This window comes from Phoenix dactylifera, chromosome 4 (genome assembly GCF_051530095.1).
Source record: "Phoenix dactylifera cultivar Ajwa chromosome 4, Ajwa_hap1_PhDact_Kaust_v1.1, whole genome shotgun sequence".
NCBI lineage: Eukaryota > Viridiplantae > Streptophyta > Magnoliopsida > Arecales > Arecaceae > Phoenix > Phoenix dactylifera.
The window spans coordinates 33046704-33063915 of record NC_143193.1 but is presented as its reverse complement, the minus strand read 5'-3'; the positions used below and the strand labels follow the sequence as shown (position 1 = coordinate 33063915).

At 53.5% G+C, this 17212-nt stretch overlaps 1 non-coding gene across 1 annotated transcript; it reads left to right on the top strand.

Moving 5' to 3' along the window:
* The first annotated feature begins 16757 nt into the window (after positions 1 to 16757).
* Positions 16758 to 16866, top strand: LOC120113217 (small nucleolar RNA R71). Its single transcript, XR_005515018.2, has one exon. It is a non-coding gene; the product is annotated as a small nucleolar RNA R71 (small nucleolar RNA).
* Positions 16867 to 17212: the final 346 nt, after the last annotated feature.

Sequence of the window (17212 nt, the reverse complement as noted above, 5' to 3'; positions counted from 1 at the left end):
GGCAGACCCGCGGGATCACGTCGAGAGTTTCAGGACCCTTATGCTCCTCCACGGAGCATCAGATCCCCTTCTCTGCAAGGCCTTCCCGGCAACCCTCCGTGGCCCGGCGAGGGCGTGGTTCGCCGGGCTGGAGGCTGACTCAATCCGGTCTTTCGACCAGTTCACTCGCCTCTTCATCACTCATTTCGCCGTCAGTAGCCGGCGGCGACTGGTCTCCGACTCCCTCTTTGACGTCCGGCAAAACGAGGGAGAAAGCCTGCGGGATTATCTTACCCGCTTCAACAGGGCTACGCTGGAGGTCCGGAACCTGAGTCAGGAGGTAGCTCTTTCAGCCCTGAAGCGTGGCTTCCGGAAGGGCAGGCTCACCTTCTCCCTGGACAAACGCCTGCCGCGGAGCTTCCCAGAGCTGTTGTCCCGGGCGAACCAGTATGCGGACGCCGAGGAGGCGGCCGCCCACCGGAGCAAGGAGGCTGCCGAGATCCCTCCAAAGCTTGGGAAGAAAAGGCGGAAAGAGGCACGCCAGAGGAGGAGCCCGACGCCCCAGCGTCGGCGCAGAAGCTCGTCGCCGGCGAAGAACCACGGTGCCCCACGCCCTCGTTCTCCGCCCCGACGTTTCAACCGGTACACCCCTCTCCTGACTCCCCGGGCCCAGATCCTTATGGAGATCAAGGGGCGGGAGGACCTTCCGGCCCCGAGACAGATACGAAGGATCCCTGGAAAGAGGCCCTCCCGGGCGTACTGTGAGTACCACCGAGACCACGGCCACGACACAGAGGACTGCTTCCAGCTTCGGGACGAGATCGAGGCTCTTATCCGTCGGGGGCGTCTCGGTCGATATGTGAGCGACCGACGTCCCCCCGCAGACCCGCGCCCGGCCGACCCGGCTCCTCCGGAGCCTCGGGAGCAGAATCGACCCATTGCGGGCGTGATCCACACTATCACTGGGGGCTGCTCTCAGCCCGTGAGGAACGCAGGGGGCTCGACGGAAGCGTCAGGGACGGCCGTCGTAAAGAGGCAGAGGGTCGGCAATGTAATCACCTTTTCTGATGAGGATGTAAAGGGGGTTCAGACTCCCCACGATGACGCCATGGTGATCTCCCTCACTATGGCAAACTATGATGTAAGGCGTGTTCTTGTGGATAGTGGAAGCTCAGCTGATATTTTGTTTTACGAGGCCTTCCAAAAGATGAGCTTGTCCAGACAGTTGTTGCACAAAATGTCCACCCCCCTCGTAGGATTCACCGGTGACGCTGTCCCGGCGGAAGGTGTCGTTGAGCTGCCTGTGACTGCGGGCGTCGCACCCGCAGAAGCCACGGTGCGACTCGGGTTCTTGGTCGTCCGTGTTCCCACGGCCTACAACGCTATCCTCAGGCGACCTGGGCTGAACGCCCTTCGCGCGGTGGTCTCCACGTACCACTTGCTCATGCGGTTCCCCACGGCGGTCGGGATCGGAGAGGTCCGAGGTGACCAACCGACCGCACGGCAATGTTTTCTAGCAACCCTCAAAGGGAAGAAGCCCGTGGAAGCCCTAAGCGTCGAGTCCCTTGATGCCAGAGACGAGGTGGCCTTGCGGCAGGGAGAGCCGGCCGAGGGTGTGGTCGAAGTCCCCCTCGAGGAAGGCCGCCCCGACCGGGCGGTCCGGGTCGGCGCCAATCTCGATCCGGGAGCTCGGGCCCGGTTGGTGGAATTCCTCCGAGCCAATACCGATGTATTTGCCTGGTCGGCGGCCGATGTACTTGGGATCGACCCGGAGGTCATTTCTCACGCCCTCAACGTCGACCCGACCCACTGACCAATAAAGCAGAAGAAGAGACACTGTGCCCCGAATCGGATCCGGGTGGTCGACCAGGAGGTAGACAAGCTCTTGGAGGCAGGATTCATAAGGGAGGTAAGCTACCCCGAGTGGCTGGCAAATGTTGTACTTGTCAGGAAGGCGAGCGGGAAGTGGAGGATGTGCGTCGACTATACCGACCTGAACAAGGCGTGCCCTAAGGATAGCTTTCCGCTTCCGCGAATAGACCAACTGGTCGACGCGACTTCCGGATATCAGCTGCTGTCTTTCATGGACGCCTTCTCCGGTTACAACCAGATAATGATGGCCCCACAGGACGAGGAGAAAACTGCCTTTATAACAGACCGGGGGCTGTACTGCTACAAGGTAATGCCCTTCGGTCTGAAGAACGCTGGCGCCACTTACCAGCGCCTCGTCAACAAAATCTTCAAAGAGCAAATCGGCCGGAACATGGAGGTGTACGTGGACGATATGCTGGTGAAGAGCCGCCATGCAGACCAGCACATCGCGGATTTGGAGGAGACTTTCACCACCTTGCGGAAGTTTCGCATGAAGCTGAACCCAGCGAAGTGCGCCTTCGGCGCTTCGGCCGGGAGGTTCCTCGGTTTCATTGTCAACCAGCGGGGTATCGAAGCCAACCCGGACAAAATCAAGGCCATCCAAGGTATGTCCCCTCCGATCAAAGTAAAGGAGGTTCAGGAGCTCGCTGGAAGGGTCGCCGCGCTTGGACGATTTGTGGCAAAATCGGCCGAACGCTGCCAACCATTCTTCAAGGTGTTAAAACGCCCGAAAGACTTCCTCTGGACGGCCGAATGTCAAGCAGCATTCGACCAGCTCAAGGAATACCTGGCGTCTCCTCCCCTACTGTCCAAGCCGCAAGAAGGGGAGATGCTCTACCTCTATCTGGCGGTCTCCCCAACCGCGGTCAGTGCGGTGCTGGTTCGGGAAGAGGCAAAGCTCCAGAAGCCCGTGTACTACATCAGCCGGGTCCTACGGGATACCGAGACGCAGTATACGAAGGCTGAGAAGATCGCCTTCGCGCTGCTGACCGCGACCAGGAGACTCCGCCCCTATTTCTAGGCCCATTCTGTCACCCTCTTAACTGATCAACCACTACGACAGATCCTCAGCAACCCCGGGAATGCGGGACGGCTGGTGAAGTGGGCAATAGAACTCGGTGAGTTCGACATCCGCTACCAGCCTCGACCCGCCATCAAGGCCCAGGTGCTCGCGGATTTCCTCGCTGAGTGCACGGTGCAGGAGGCGGAACCTAGACCGCCGGAAACGCCCAGCCTTGACCTCCCGACCTGGACGCTTCACATCGATGGGTCGTCGAACCCCGAGGGTGGAGGAGCCGGGCTGGTCCTTACCAGTCCTGATGGAGTGATAGCCGAGTATGCCTTGAGATTTGGATTTCCAGTGACCAACAACGAGGCGGAGTACGAGGCCCTAGTCACGGGACTCAAACTCACCAGGGAGCTCGGCATCCGGCGTTTGAAGGTCTTCACCGACTCCCAGCTGGTGGTCGGGCAGGTCCGTGGAGAGTTCGAGGCCCGGAGCCCGACCATGCAGAACTACGTCCGGAAGGTGCAAGCACTCATTCCCGATCTCGGCAGTGTCGACATCCAGCAGGTCCCCAGAAGCGAAAATGCTAGGGCCGACAGGTTGTCCCGCTTGGTGAGCGCAGAGGCGCACAACTTGTCGAGGGCAATCTACCTGGAGACCCTGGAGGCCCCGAGCATCGGCGAGGCTGGAGCGGTGATGGCGATTGATCCGGAGCCGTCTTGGATGGACCCGCTCGTCGCCTACCTCGCCGAAGGGATCCTCCCTGAAGACGAAGATCAAGCTCGGCGACTTGTCAAGAAGTCCGCCCACTACGTACTCTATGAAGGGAGGCTGTATCGGACCTCGTTTACCGCCCCCCTCTTAAGGTGCCTCCGCCCCTCGGAGGCGGCCTACGTCCTCGGCGAAGTCCACGAGGGCGTTTGCAGATCGCACTTGGGGGCTAGGTCCTTGGCGCACAAGATCATGAGGCAAGGCTATTATTGGCCTACCTTGTTGGAGGACTCAAAGGATCATGTACGGAAATGCGACGCCTGCCAGCGCCACGCCAACGTCCAGAGAGTCCCTTCTGTCCCCTTGGCACCAATCACCGCACCCTGGCCCTTCGCACAGTGGGGAATGGATATCCTCGGACCATTCCCCGTCGCTTCAGCCCAGCGGAAATTCTTGATTGTTGCAATCGACTACTTCACCAAGTGGGTGGAGGCAGAGCCGCTGGCCACTATCACGGAGGCGCAAGTCCGGAAGTTCGTGAAGAAAAACATCATTGTCCGATTTGGGGTACCCCGAGTCCTCATCTCGGATAATGGTCGACAGTTCGACAACAAGCATTTCCGTGATTTCTGCGAGGAGTTCGGGATCGAGCATCGGTTCACATCTGTGTCGCATCCCCAAACCAACGGTGAGGCCGAGGTCACAAATCGGACAATCCTCCAAGAAATTAAGGCGCGAATCGGTCGGACGGGGCAAGCTTGGGTCGAAGAACTCGAGAATGTCCTTTGGGCGTATCGGACCACGCATCGGACCCCTACCGGGGAGACACCTTTCAGCCTAACCTATGGCACGGAAGCGGTTGTTCCCGTGGAGCTCAGACTCCCCTCGCCCCGGATGGCCGCGCACCGACCCGAGGCCAATTCGGAGCAACTCCGAGGGAACCTGGACCTCTTGGAAGAAGCAAGAGAAATGGCGCAGGTTCGAATGGCGATGTATCAGCGGAGGGTGGCCCGATATTATAACTCCAAGGTCCGACCGAAACTTTTCAGAATCGGAGATCTGGTGCTAAGGCGAGCCAAAGCATCTCAACCCGCGGAAGGTGGGAAGCTGGCGCCAAATTGGGAAGGCCCGTATAGGGTTCGCTGGGTAAACCGACCTGGCTCCTACCAGTTGGAGGCCCTAGATGGTCGAGAAATTCCGAGGAGCTGGAATTCCGCTAACCTGCGGGCGTATTACCAGTAGAACGACAAAGCCAGGAAGACAGTTCGAAAAATGTACAATTCTTTTCATTTCAATAATTCCTGGTTACAACGGTGTGTTCGTGTGATTACAAAGAATTCCCAGAGGGGAATTGGGGAGTAAAGAAAACAAGGAAGAGGTGGAGACTCCGTGGAGCTGAAGATCTGGGATCCCGAACCCTCCATCCGAAGCAGCTGCAATCCCACCGGGCGTGGGTGCTTCCCCCCGGAGGCGCCATCGACGCCTCACGAAAAAGATGAGGAGCCGCCGCAGAAGAAGTTCCCGCTGCCTCCAGAGGAACGCCACCTCCAAGGGATATTCCGGTCCTCCCCAGGAGAAGGGGAGGGAAGGAATACAAGGGAGAAGAGCGCGAGGAGGCGCGATCCCGGATGAAGCGTCTGGCGCAGAGCTCAATCGGGAGGCGGGGCTGAAAGGAGGGGGGATGTGATCCCGGATGAAACGCCTAGAGCGGAGTTCCGCCGGGGAGAACCTCCTTGTTGATCCCAGATGAAACGGCTAGTTGGCGGAAGTCGCGAGGGGCGCGCCTCCCGTTCCTCCGGCAGGGGTTCCCCAGCCACATGCCGGAGAGGAGGTCCACGATCCATGGCAACCTGAATAGCTCCGGCTTGGGAGGCTCCACCGCACCTACACTTATATTTATAGCCAAACTGTGGCCCCCCGGTCGTTCCGATGCGGGTGGCTCCAATAAAGGTGGGTGCACCGAATCCGGAGCCGTTCCAGCTCTCGAGGCGTATCCTCCCACGATCTCCTAAGCGTCGTTCTCCTTAATTGCATTCTTCATGCAGGACACTCCGGGCGGTGTGTATCCCACGGCCCACGTATCTCCGCTCGCGCCCAGGCCGCATCCGCCTCGAAGAGCGCGCGTATCGCGGCCGCTTAACTGACACTCCTTGCAAGCAGCAACTGGCGATCCGATTTCCCAGGTAATGCCTCAATTAGCATTTAATACCCTTTTGGTGTTCCCCAGGCGACGCTTGGAGAATAGGAGAAATACGATCGTAGCTGGCCACGGAGAAATCCCGTCGAGCGGCAAGCGACAGGCGCGCGACCAACGAGCGGAATTCCCCGAGGCTCGGCCCTCGGATGCCAGGCTAACTCGATGATCATCCCGGGAGCAGACTAGCCTGAAGCCCCGACCGGTCGCCTCGGCTTGCGCCAGCCTTGACCGACCAACGAGCGGAATTCCCCGAGGATCGGCCCTCGGATGCCAGGCTAACCCGATGATCGTCCCGGGAGCAGACTAGCCTGAAGCCCCGACCGGTCGCCTCGGCTTGCGCCAGCCTTGGCCGACCAACGAGCGGAATTCCCCGAGGCTCGGCCCTCGGATGCCAGGCTAACCCGATGATCCTCCCGGGAGCAGACTAGCCTGAAGCCCCGACCGGTCGCCTCGGCTTGCGCCAGCCTTGGCCGACCAACGAGTGGAATTCCCCGAGGCTCGGCCCTCGGATGCCAGGCTAACCCGATGATCATCCCGGGAGCAGACTAGCCTGAAGCCCCGATCGGTCGCCTCGGCTTGCGCCAGCCTTGGCCGACCAATGAGCGGAATTTCCCGAGCCTCGGCCCTCGGATGCCAGGCTAACCCGATGATCATCCCGGGAGCAGACTAGCCTGAAGCCCCGACCGGTCGCCTCGGCTTGCGCCAGCCTTGGCCGACCAACGAGCGGAATTTTCCGAGGCTCAGCCCTCGGATGCCAGGCTAACCCGATGATCATCCCGGGAGCAGACTAGCCTGAAGCCCCGACCGGTCACCTCAGCTTGCGCCAGCCTTGGCCGACCAACGAGCGGAATTTCCCGAAGCTCGGCCCTCGGATGCCAGGCTAACCCGATGATCATCCCGGGAGCAGACTAGCCTGAAGCCCCGACCGGTCGCCTCGGCTTGCGCCAGCCTTGGCCGACCAACGAGCGGAATTTCCTGAGGCCTAACCCTCGGATGCCTGGCCTAGCACCGGAAGAATTTCCTGAGGCCTAACCCTCGGATGCCTGGCCTAGCGCCGGAAGAATTTCCTGAGGCCTAACCCTCGGATGCCTGGCCTAGTGCCGGAAGAATTTCCTGAGGCCTAATCCTCGGATGCCTGGCCTAGCGCCGGATGAATTTCCTGAGGCCTAACCCTCGGATGCCTGGCCTAGCGCCGGAAGAATTTCCTGAGGCCTAACCCTCGGATGCCTGGCCTAGCGCCGGATGAATTTCCTGAGGCCTAACCCTCGGATGCCTGGCCTAGCGCCGGAAGAATTTCCTGAGGCCTAACCCTCGGATGCCTGGCCTAGCGCCGGAAGAATTTCCTGAGGCCTAACCCTCGGATGCCTGGCCTAGCGCCGGATGAATTTTCTGAGACCTAACCCTCGGATGCCTGGCCTAGCGCCGGAAGAATTTTCTGAGGCCTAACCCTCGGATGCCTGGCCTAGCGCCGGAAGAATTTCCTGAGGCCTAACCCTCGGATGCCTGGCCTAGCGCCGGAAGAATTTCCTGAGGCCTAACCCTCGGATGCTTGGCCTAGCGCCGGAAGAATTTTCTGAGGCCTAACCCTCGGATGCCTGGCCTAGCGCCGGAAGGATTTCCTGAGGCCTAACCCTCGGATGCCTGGCCTAGTGCCGGAGGAACTTCAAGAGTCAGGAGTCGGCGAGACGCTACCAAGAGTTAAAAAGAGGAAGGACGAAAGTGAAATGAGGAAACACTTTGTTTGCATTAACTTTTGTTGCATCAGGGCCGAGACCCATACAACATGGCAAAACGCCAACATACAAAGAAAAGAACAAAGAAAAAGTACAGAGGGTCAGCTTGGAGGAACCCCTGGATCGGGAACGGCGAGCACGTCCGCGAAGGGTAGGGAGACGGTTAGAGAACCGGCGGGCAATGGCATCGGAGGGGAGTCGAGGAGGGAGACCCCACTCAGGTCAATTCCGGGGTATTTAGTGGACACCCTTGCCAGGCCTTCATCGAAGCCTAAGGCAAAGGAGTCGGACCCCGCATCCGACATGTCACGGATGAACTCGGCGGACTGACGATAGGCCTGTACCGCCTGACGCCCGATTTCCGCGCTCTTCTCGGCCAGCGCCGCCTCCGCTCGCTCCGTAATCTGAGCTTTCGCCTCCATGACCTTCGCCACAATCCGGTCATCCGCCTCGGAGGAGACCCTCAGCAGATCGGCCCGAGCCTCCATGTGCTTCGCCTCGGCAGCAACGCGAGCAGCCTCAGCCTCCTCCAGGCGCGAATGAAGCTCCTGGTTGCTCGCGCGGGACTCCTCCAAGGCCGATTCCAATTCGGCCAGCTTGGCTTCAAGAGATTGGGCTCGGTTGCGGGCGTTGTCGGCTGACTGCTGGGCCTTCTCCCACCTCTCCCGGAAGTCGGCAGCCTTCCGGGACTGCTCTTCGGCCCGCTCCTCCGCCTTCTTGATCTCGCCTTCGAGACCCGAGGCAACCTTGAGTTGCTCCTGAGTCTCCAACAGTTGCCTCTCGAGGGCGGCGAAGCCGAGTACCCGCTCTTCGGCCACCTGGAGCCTCGTCTCGAGGTCCCTGGTCGTCCTCCCCGCCGCAGCCTGGCCTCCCTCCTCTACAGCTTTCAGTCGGCTCTCGGCCCTCGCCAGAAGCCTCGCCTGTTCCTCGTGGCTCTCCTCCAGACGGATCATGTACTGGGCGAGCTAAGAGATAGGAAAAATGAGGGCGTCAGGCGGGGATCAATAGAGCCTATAAATGACGAAAGCGGCCAGAAGAACACTCACCGACATAAGACAGACGCAGCTGGCAGCTCCGACGTCAGGGATCCCCATCTGCCGGACCCGCCTACGGTCACTCTCCAGCAGCACCGTCTCGATGAGGTTTCGGGCGCCGGCGAAAGTGAAGGCTGACCCCGACTTCGCCCCGGAGCCGGACGGTGGTTCTGCGGCCTTACCCTTACCCATTGCTTGGGGGAGAGTCGTGCTGACCGTGCTCGGGGCGGGGGCCGCTCCAGAAATCGACAGGATCCCGCTCGGCCGGGGCCTCGGCGCGCTCCTTCTCGTATCATCCGAAGCCGACCGAGTCGAAGGCCGGGCTGGGGACCGATCGCGTCCGACCCGGCTGTCTCGGGCGCGCCCGGGTGATGCCTCCGGAAAAGCGGTAGTCTCATCACCGGAGGGCTGATACGGCGTCAACTGTCGGTCCGAGCCCGCAGCGTCCCCCTGATCGGTGGGTCCGGACCCGTCTGTCGGCGTCGGGGTCGCCTGCTGGCGGGACTTCTTCGCCGGTGGGACCCCGCTCGGAGGAGTCCGTTTCTTCCTCCGGACCGCTTCCAGTAGGGACGCCCTACTGACAGCCATCGCCTTGTCCGACCGCATGACGTCGTCGATTTCTGCAAAAAGGACGAGATGGTCGGAGACTGAGAAACTGATGGAAAGAAGAAACGAAAGAGGAGAAAAGAGCTAAAAAAGAAGTGGTGGCGGGCTCACGGTCGGCGGGGACCGAGCTCAGACCGACGTTCACCAAGGCATCCTTGGAAATAAGGCGGGCCACCGGGGGAAGCCGGCCTTCGGCAACCAGCCCCCTCAAGACGGCAACGACATCGGACTCCTCCCTCGACAACCTCGATAAGCCGATCGGGGACTTCATCGGCGTCTCCCAGGTTATCCCGATTCCCCAAGAGGGATCTACGTCAATGAAAAAGAAACGCTCCTTCCAGCCGTGAATGGAGGAAGGAGCATCCTTGACGAGGCCGCACCCTCGCCGCGCCGCGAAGCACCACCACCCTCTGTCCCGGGGGTGGCCGCTCAGGCCGTAGCATTTCCAAAAGACATTCAGGGTGGCGGGAACCTCATGCATGCGGCAGAGAACCTGGAAGGCCGTCAGGGTGCGCCATGAGTTCGGCACCAGTTGCGTCGGCGCCACTCTTAAACCCCGAAGCACCTGCACGACTAAGTCCGAGGGGGGAAAGCGGAACCCAGCCCGAAGGATGTCCTCATTGATGGCGACCTTCCCTGGAGGAGGATGGGACATCCTCTCCTCAGGCCCCGGGAGCGTAATGTTGCAGGCTTCGGGAAGGTGGTACCGGGCCACGAACCTATCTAGGTCTTCAGGGACCAGCTCCGACTGAATGCGGTCCGCCCTTACTTCGTCCATCCCTAATGGCCAGTGAACCTATGGTCAGGACGGGGTCAAGAGGGGGGAAGGCACCGGAACGACTGGAGTACACTAACACGAAAGGAGAAAGTACGGAGAGCCCTAAATTGAAGAGTGGGGCAACTCACCGGAAAGGAAGGAAGAACGGCTCCGAGAGCGTCAAAGGAGGAGCGAACGAACAGTTCGGCGGCAACGGCAGCGGCACGAGGGAGAAACTTGAAGATGCCTGTGAAGAGAAAGGCGGACGGGGGAGGGCCCCCAGTTAAATAGGCGGAAAGGCGGGTGACGCCTCGGTGACGCCAGAGGACGCCTGGCTGCCGAAAGTTTGTTCGCGCCCCAAAGGCGAATCGACGCCATTAAGGAAGGATGTCCGCCGAAATCCGCAGACCGCCAGATCAGCGACAACGGCCATACGCCATAAAGAAGGCGGGAAGCTCGGAGCGCGCGCGCCTTTTCGAGGGATGGCGGCAATCTCGAAGCATCACTCCCTTCACCCGTTCCCCTCCTGGTTCCAGGCTCGGGAGTGGGGGGCTACTATTACGGGGGAACTTAGCCACCATGCCCCACGTGACCGGCACGCGCGCCCAGGAAGACTACGGCTGCCCCTTGATCCAGCAATCTGACCTCGGGTCGGATATCTTCGGCTCCGCAGCCCGACCCCGAGTCGGCTGCCCCTTGATCCAGCAATCCGACCTCGGGTCGGATATCTTCAGCTCCGCAGCCCGACCCCGAGTCGGCTGCCCCTTGATCCAGCAATCCGACCTCGGGTCGGATATCTTCGGCTCCGCAGCCCGACCCCGAGTCGGCTGCCCCTTGATCCAGCAATCCGACCCCGAGTCGGCAATCTCTCGACAACAACAGACTGTTCCTCTGAGGCACGCCGCGGCCCCCTGCTCCACTACTCCCTGCAACGGCCGTATCCGGCGCTGCCCCACGATCCCTTGTAACAGCCGTACAAAGCGGAGCTCCACTATGCCCTGCCATGGCTGTACCCAGCGCTGCCCCACGACGCCCTGTAACGGCCATGTCAGTGGCAGCCCCATCGTGCCACACGATGACGAATCCCCGAAAAAACCCCCCAGCCTGATATATATGAGGCTGGGGGGGAAGGGGGAGGGTAAGATATATCTTTCAGAGTATCATCTCACCTGCTACCTTCTCCTTCTCCTTCTCCTTCGATCTCCTCTGACTTGATCGTCGGAGGGCCCCCACTACCCCGGTGGTGGTGCGAGGCTTGCTTGCAGGTTTCACGGCGGAGGGCGAAGCGCAATCAAAGCAACTCAAAGGGAACCCCGTTCACACCGTTGTGCCAATCGTTCTCGGTTTGGACCCCCAGCAACAACTCCTGATCCAGTTGGCTCAAGGCATTAGGTGAAACACCCCTCGGGCTTAATTACTCGAACCAGACTACGCCACGAGGTTAGACTTGTCATCTCCTCATTTATTTGTTTATTTATTTTAATTTTTTTTTTTCAAGATAGAGAAGGTAAACTGAACCATATAATGTGACTGCAACGTGACTATAGGTCAACCAAGGTCGGAACATAAGGCGCTTAGATGATCTAGCCGGGGTATTCAATCTCTATCTTTATGTGAAAACCAAATCAAGAACCTTATAGTACGGACAAGGATACTCGTACTTCTTTTACAGATATGGCTTAATAAAAATGCATTAAACAAATGTGAACTCCTGAGGCCTTCCTATAATCATTAAATACATGTGCGGAGATCTAATAATAGGTCTCTGATCAGTCATAGTACGCATGTATTCCTTGCCTTAATAGTTGCACAAACTCAATATGAAAATACATGTGCATTTGCTTAGAAAAGAATGCAATTTTTTTTTTTTCTTCCCTCCCCCCAACTTAAACATTGCATTGTCCTCAATGTAATAGATACAAGAAAGCTATAATGAAAGACAGTAGAGAAAATAATATTGAAGAGAAGAAGAATACCTTGAGCTGTTGATATCCAGAAAATAAAACCTATAAAACTAGAAAAATAATCCTAACTAATATACACATACCTTTGCCTTCATGCTCAGTCATAAGAAGGCTCCTCCAAGGAAAAGGAGTCCTCTTCATCTGCAAAATTCTCAAGAAAAGGTTTTAACCTATGTCCATTTACCTTAAAAATTCTACCATCCCGTGGATTCTCAATCTCAACCGCCCCATGTGGAAAAACGGTTTTTATAATGTAAGGACCTGTCCATCTCGATCGCAACTTACCAGAAAACAGATGTAAGCGAGAATCATATAAAAGAACTTTTTGCAAAGGTTCAAAAGATTTTTTTAAAATTGATTTATCATGTAAGATCTTCATTCGTTCTTTGCAAATTTTAGCATTGTCATAAGCATCTCTGCGAATCTCATTAAGCTCGTTTAATTGCAATTTTCTAGCTAGACCGGCATCTTGTAAATCAAAATTCAATTTTCTAATTGCCCAATACGATTTATGTTCTATTTCTACAGGCAGATGACACGCTTTTCCATAGACTAGCCGGTAGGGAGATATGCCAAGAATGGTTTTGTATGCAGTACGATAGGCCCATAATGCATCTGATAGTTTCAAGGACCAATCTTTTCGTGATGGGTTCACCGTTTTCTCTAAAATACGCTTGATCTCTCTATTGGCTAATTCTACTTGGCCACTAGTTTGCGGGTGATATGGGGTAGCAACTTTGTGGGTGACACCATACTTTTTTAATAATGTCTCAAAAGGCTTATTACAAAAGTGTTTTCCACCATCACTAATTATGACCTTAGGCATCCCAAATCGTGAAAAAATATTTTCTTTTAAAAACTTCAGGACGGGTTTGTGATCATTGGTCTTACAAGCAACAGCTTCTACCCATTTGGACACATATTCGACACCAACTAAAATGTACTCATATCCAAAAGATGGTGGAAATGGGCCCATAAAATCGATGCCCCAACAATCGAAAATTTCGACAATAGTAATGGGTTGAAGAGGCATCATTTGCCTACGAGTTAGACTTCCAATACGTTGACATGGATCACATGTCCTGCAGAACTCGTGAGCATCTTTGAACATAGTGGGCCAATAGAAACCACATTGCAAAACTTTTGCAACAGTTTTCTTAGAGGCAAAGTGTCCACCGCAAGCATCAGTGTGGCAGAAAGTAAGTACGCTTTGTATATCATGATCCGGTATGCATCGTCTAAAGATTTGATTATTGCAATATTTAAACAAATAGGGTTCGTCATAGTAATAATTCTTTACTTCGCGCAAGAAAATTTTTCTATCTGTCGACCCCCAATGCTCCGGCATCCGGCTTGTAACAAGAAAATTTACAATATCTGCATACCATGGTATACTAGAAAGTGCAAACAACTGCTCTTCAGGGAATGAGTCCTTGATGGAAAACTGTGGCACTGAATCATGAAAAACTAATTGTGATAAATGGTCAGCAACCACATTCTCTACTCCTTTTTTATCTTTGATAGTGATGTCAAATTCTTGGAGTAGAAGTATCCATCGTATTAAGCGTGGTTTGGCATCTTTCTTATCCAACAAATATTTTAGTGCCGCATGGTCCGTGAAGATAACAATAGGAGCACCAAGGATATAAGAGCGAAATTTATCTAAGGCAAATACTACTGCAAGCAATTCCTTCTCGGTGGTAGTGTAATTCATTTGAGCATCGTTTAAGGTCTTGCTTGCATAGTAAATGACATATGGCTTATTATCCTTGCGTTGTCCTAGGACAGCTCCTATCGCATAGTCGCTAGCGTCGCACATAATCTCAAAAGGTAATGACCAATCAGGTGGTCGCACGATGGGTGCAGTGCTAAGCATAGACTTCAACTTTTCGAATGCCTCTTGACAGGTTTCAGTCCAATTGAACGGTGTATCAAGGGATAGGAGGTTACATAATGGTCGAGCTATGACACTAAAGTCCTTGATGAACCTCCTATAAAATCCTGCGTGACCCAAAAATGATCTAACATCTCTAACCGTCTTGGGTGCAGGTAGCTCAGCAATTAAATCAGTCTTAACTCTATCTACTTCCATGCCCTTCGATGAAACAATATGTCCTAAGACAATTTCCTTTTGCACCATGAAGTGGCATTTCTCCCAATTCAGTATCAAGTTCTTTTCCATACATCGAGCTAAGACAGCTTGTAAATGTGACAGGCAATCATCAAATGTGTCGCCAAAAACGGAGAAGTCGTCCATGAACACTTCCAAAAATTTCTCGTTCATGTCTTCAAAGATGCTGAGTATGCATCTTTGGAATGTTGCAGGTGCATTACCCAACCCGAATGGCATTCGTCGGAAAGCAAATGTGCCAAAAGGACAAGTGAAGGTAGTCTTCTCTTGATCTTCCGGTGAAATTTCAATTTGATAATATCCCGAATAGCCATCGAGAAAACAATAGAAATCATGCCCTGCAACCCTCTCCAATACTTGGTCTAGGAAGGGTAGAGGAAAGTGATCCTTTCGTGTGACCAAATTCAGCTTTCGGTAGTCAACACACATGCGCCAACTCGTCGGGACACGAGTTGGAACTAGTTCACCTTGTTCATTTTCTACTACCGTCAAACCCGATTTCTTAGGAACGACTTGAGTAGGGCTTACCCACTTGCTGTCGGAAATTGGGTAAATAATACCCACGTCAAGCAACTTGAGGACTTCTGCCTTAACCACATCTCTCATCGTAGGATTCAACCTTCGTTGCATTTGCCTTGTGGTTTTGGCATTGTCCTCCAAATATATCCGGTGTGTGCAAACTAAGGGGCTAATCCCCTTCAAGTCGGCAATAGACCACCCTAAAGCTCCTTTATGATTCTTTAGAACACCAAGTAATTTTCTTTCTTGGTCATGATTAAGATCAGACGAGATAATTATAGGGTAAGTGTCCTCGGGTCCAAGAAAGGCATACTTGAGTTCCTTTGGTAAAGGTTTTAACTCGAGCTTAGGCACTTGCTCATGGGATGGTACTATCTTTGCTTCTCGAGGTGGCAACTGCTCAAATTTTTCTACTTTTGGTCTCCATCCATTGATCATCATGGCGTTCGAAAAATTCATACTAGGTTTGACCAACAAATCATCTTCATTGGTGCCATTAGAACACCAATCAATTAAACTATCGCCGGATGGATCGTTAAATGCTTCAGCTAATAAATATTCCTCCGCGATAGTTTCAACCCAATCAACCTCCTTACTCTCTTCGGGATCATTAGGTTGTTTGCACACATTAAAAATGTTCAGTTCTAAGGTCATGTTACCAAAAGAAAGCTTCATGACGCCATTCCTACAATTAATCAATGCATTAGAAGTTGCAAGGAATGGACGTCCTAAAATGACCGGAATCTGAGACTGTGAGTTCGAAGCCGGATGTGTGTCCAATACGATAAAATCGACAGGAAAATAGAACTTATCTACTTGAACCAATACATCCTCGATAATCCCCCTCGGAATTTTAATTGACATGTCAGCTAATTGCAAAGTGACGGAGGTTGGCTTCAACTCACCTAAACCAAGTTGCTCATATACAGAATATGGCAACAGATTCACACTTGCCCCTAAATCTAACAATGCTCGCTCTATCCTAAAGTTGCCTATGATGCATGAGATGGTTGGGCAATCTGGATCCTTAAATTTAGGGAGAATGTTGTGCTGCAAAATAGCACTCACATTTTCAGTTAAAAATGCCTTCTTCTTAACATTTAATCGGCGTTTGACAGTACACAAGTCCTTCAAAAATTTGGCATATGAGGGTACTTGTTTGATTGCATCAAGAAGAGGTATGTTGATCTTTACTTGCTTAAAAAGCTCAAGAATTTCAGAATTAGGTTCGAGATTTTGCAACGGCTTTAACCGTTGTGGAAAAGGTGGAGGAAAAGGACATTCAACTTTCTTGGTAGAAGTTGGGACCTCAACTTCTTCTTTGTCCCTTTCATCGACTTTGGGAGCATCAGAATTAGAAGTGACCTGCGGTCTCAATGGGACGGTCTGATCAATGACTTTCTCATTACGCAAAGTCATGATGCTCTTTGCATGCTCTGTATGCGAACTAGAAGGAGCCGTATTATTACTACCGTGCACTTGTGGGTTAGGTTGGGGTTGAGCTGGAAGCTTACCCTTCTCTTGTGTACTTAGGACGGTGGTCAACATTGACAATTGGTTCCTTATATCTTCAAAGTTTCGAGTATTTTGAGCATTGATATTCGCTTGACCTTGTAGAAAAGTTTGTATGGATTGCAAAGTATCCTCGATATTTGGCTTTTGAGAGGGTGGTAATGCAAAAGTAGGATGTGCAGGTGGAGGAGCTGAATGGTGTGACTGTTGAGGATGATCATTTCTCCACCTAAAATTTGGATGATTCTTCCAACCAGGGTTATAGGTATTCGAGTATGGATCGTTATAAGGCTTTTGGTAGGAGTTCATAGCATTTGCTTGATCGTGCAAGACTTCTTTGAATGCCGGTATGGTGGGACAATCTGTAGTAGTATGACCCGACATATCGCAGATACCACAACACTCGTTTCTAAGCTCTATAGTCTTGACAGGCTCAACCTTCCTAAGCTCAATTTCTTCTACCTTCCTAGTGAGGGCTGCCATTTTAGCATGAAGATCATCCTCAGTTCTGAGGTTGTAAAAGCCTCCCTGTACAGAGCTAGTAGGCTTAGGTAAAGACTTGGTGTTTCTATCCCCGTTATCCCAAAGTTGGGCAGTCTCAGCAAGGGAATCCAAATATTCCCATGCCTCATCAGGTTGTTTTTCTAAGAATCTACCATTGCACATGGTCTCTACAAACTGTTTCAACTGTGGAGATAAACCTTCATAAAAGAAGCTAATGGTTCTCCAAGTTTCGAATCCGTGATGAGGGCATGAGAGAAGAAGGTCTTTAAATCTTTCCCAACATTCATAAAATGTTTCATTATCTTTTTGTTGGAAATTGCTAATATGTCTTTTTAAAAAGTTGGTCCTTTGTGTGGGAAAGAACTTCTTTAAAAATTCTCTCTGCATATCTTGCCAAGTTCTTATTGATCTAGGTCGCAAGGAGTTTAGCCATGTTTTGGCCTTATCCTTTAGAGAGAAAGGGAACAATGTCAACTTGAGGACATCCTCGGTGACGTTTGGCACTCTAAATGTAATGCTCAATTCTTCAAAATCCTTTAAATGAAGATACGGACTCTCGGACTCTAACCCGTGGAACTTGGGCAGCAATTGAATTACCCCGGGTTTGATGTCAAAATGTCCTACATTATCGGAAAAAATTATGCATGAAGGCTGACTAGTCCTAGCCGGTTGTAGGTATTGTCTTAG